This window comes from Grammomys surdaster, unplaced genomic scaffold, assembly GCF_004785775.1.
Source record: "Grammomys surdaster isolate TR1022 unplaced genomic scaffold, NIH_TR_1.0 148073, whole genome shotgun sequence".
NCBI lineage: Eukaryota > Metazoa > Chordata > Mammalia > Rodentia > Muridae > Grammomys > Grammomys surdaster.
Genome location: NW_021622866.1, coordinates 1 through 2883, shown reverse-complemented (window position 1 = coordinate 2883; position 2883 = coordinate 1). Strand labels below are relative to the sequence as shown.

Here is a 2883-nt window from a genome sequence, read left to right as displayed (position 1 = left end):
TACCCGCCCTTGTCTTATTCATTGTCATCTGCTCCTTTTGTCCCTGTGTCCCATCATGCAGAGTCTGTGTGTCTTCATCTGCTTCCCTATCTGCCCAGGGTCAGGCAGGGTTCTCTCTCCTCTGCGGATCTCTTTCGCACGTCTATTGCTGTCTACCTGGAACTTGAAGAAACATTTTGCTAAACTCATGACAAATCCAAAGTGGGATTTTCAGTGAGGTTGGGTTCTTCGTGGTTTCTGGATGGAAAATGAGGCTAAAGGTACAGTGACTGTCCCCAGAAGAGGGTCAGAATGCTGGCCACAGAGATGACGTTCCCTAGATTTGGGCCTCACTCATTCAACAGAGAAGGCCAAGATACTGGGCTAGCCCTTCTTCTTTTATGTGTTTTCCAGATCTGAGCTCTGTGCTCTCCACTGCATGCATGTCTAATGTGGGAAGAATTCACTAGATTCTACAGCATGGGTAGCCATTGCACCAACCTTCAATCCCCTGTCTCCACAGTGTCTCTGTATCCACTGTTATTGTTCCCGTGGTCTGTGGCCTCCTCAGCAAGAGCCTAGTCTTCACGGTCTTATTCGTTGTCACACAGAGGTCATTTGGATGACAGATCTTGAAGCTACACAACAATGACCTTCAGCCATGTCTTTCTCACAGGAGGAGCTGAGGTGGGAACTAAGGAGAAACGTGACATGAATCGAGGCTGTAATCATGGGTGACATCTAAAGCTCAGGATGTCCTCAGTTGGCCCTGCCCACTCAGTGGAGAGCTTTTGGGGCTTCTAGAAACTTGGCAGGAATTTGACATCAGGCCAGGACAAAAAACCGGTCAGTCCAGGCAGGAATCTGACTTTGAGCTAGGACTCAGGAAATAGGCTCAGATTAAGAACATTTACACTTGAGCTAATATAAAGCTCAGATGGCTCAACTGAGGATTATGTGACATTCCTTTTGTCCTGGTCATCCTGATTAGCCCCCAGAAATGGTGTTTAAAGGATTTTGTTTATTGTGTTGCTTGTTCCCTGACTATTTGTGTTTATTCCCTTGTCTGTTCCTTGAGCCAGAACTGATCTTATTATTTAAAGTGGTGTAAAAGCAAACTGGGAAACAATAAACCTGCTTCAGCCTTAGAACTGGCTGGGGTCATGCTACAGTGCTGGCTAATTGTCTTTTTTTTTCTTTTCAGTCCTTGCTCCCTCCCTGGAGAACTCGTTGACTGACTGAGATAGCTTGGTCACTACTCTCCTCATTTTATCTGTCATCCTAGGGATGTGCTCTGCACCCTCAGAAGAGAGGAAACACTTCCCAGCACGCTCTGGTTATTCCCCCTAAATAAGTAGGTTCGTCTGAAATAAAGACAGAGCCCAGCGTGTTTCCCTGCCTCCTTGTGTGAGAGTCATGAAGATTATAGGTCACCATTTATATATCCACCCTTTGTCCTTCCACTGAATGGTACAATTCTAGTCATCTGGGCAGGGCCCCTGCTCATAAAGCAGCCTGCTCGCCAGCCTCTGGAGCCTTCCCTTCTGGGAGTCAGACACTCAGATTTCTGCCTTCATCTGTGGTCCTCTGAACACTCTCAACCATGGACCAAGAAGACAAGATCCCACCTTGACAATAATGCAACTGGGAGAGAGAAATCAACTTAAGCTGGATGCTGTTGCCTGGGAAACGCCTGGAGGAGGAGGTGGCATCCGCAGGACTGGATCAGTATGTGGCATCCACATGCTGCCTGTGTTTCATTATTGACTCCTCAGTGCAACCCATGAGGGCTAAGGTGTTTGTGACCAGAGTGAGGCTGCAGGAGCAGCAGGCCATCACCTCCTGGCAGGAATGAAATCCAGAGAGTTCTCTTGATGAAGGGCTCCAGAGGCAGGAGATGGAAACCCAGGCTCTTCTGTTATCTGAGTGCCTTTTTGCCTGGACTGAGACAGGGGCCAGCATGGCAAGGGTCCCAACCCAAACTGTCCCCCTGTGTGTCTCTACCTCCCTTCTTTCACCTCCCAGTCTCCTCCCAGGTTCCCTATGGCTTCAGTGCTTTCTCTGGGACACATTGGCATTTTCTTGATTCCACTTCTTTGGGCTCTAAAGACCAAGTGACTCCACGGGTGGGAAAAGGATGGTACATTAGTTCATTCTATTTCAGCCATGGCTGGAGCCAACTTCATCCCAAGGCTCCCAAGAGCAAACACATCACCACAAAGCTCACATGATCTCACCTAGAAGGCTGAGGAATGGCTGGACCACTCACCTCAGGTCAGGCAAGCATGTTCCTGTCAGGGATACTTTCCCTCCTCCTGTGAAGATCCTAGGTCTTAAAGTGTGCTTCTGGCACATAAGGACGGTTCACTGAGAACAGGGCTCTCTGTGTAACTCCACCCTGGGGTGGCATTGATGAGGCACAGGGTATTTACAGCCCTACAACATCTAGTCTGTTGTGAGAGGCCTCAGTGGAATTCACTTTATATTGGTGCTCTGGGTGGGTCTTTGGAGAATTAATCCAGAAAATGATCACCTCGGTATGACTGTGTGATTTGTCTTTTCCTGCCTTAAGAACCAAGTTGTTACTTCCTGGGTTTTTCCACCCAGGACTTCTGAGACTTCTTGTTTATTAATAAATGCCTAGGCTATACACTTTTGCTTGTTCTCCAAGTAGCTCTTAACTTAATCCCTTTTATTCTAACCTGAGCTCATCCATGTGGCTGGTTTTATCTTCTTATCTTCTTATGTCTGAGTTCCCATGGCGAATCTGTTGACTCTATTTCCCAGAATTCTCATTCTCTCTCTCTCTCTCTCTCTCTCTCTCTCTCTCTCTCTCTCTCTCTCTCTCTCTCTCTCTCACACACACACACACACACACACACACACACACAGACACACACACAC

The 2883-nt window shown here is 47.7% G+C and overlaps 1 long non-coding RNA gene across 1 annotated transcript; it reads left to right on the top strand.

Moving 5' to 3' along the window:
* The first annotated feature begins 108 nt into the window (after positions 1–108).
* On the top strand, positions 109–2636 carry LOC114615789. Its single transcript, XR_003710514.1, has 2 exons — positions 109–666; positions 1184–2636. It is a non-coding gene; the product is annotated as an uncharacterized LOC114615789 (long non-coding RNA).
* The last annotated feature ends 247 nt before the right edge of the window (positions 2637–2883 follow it).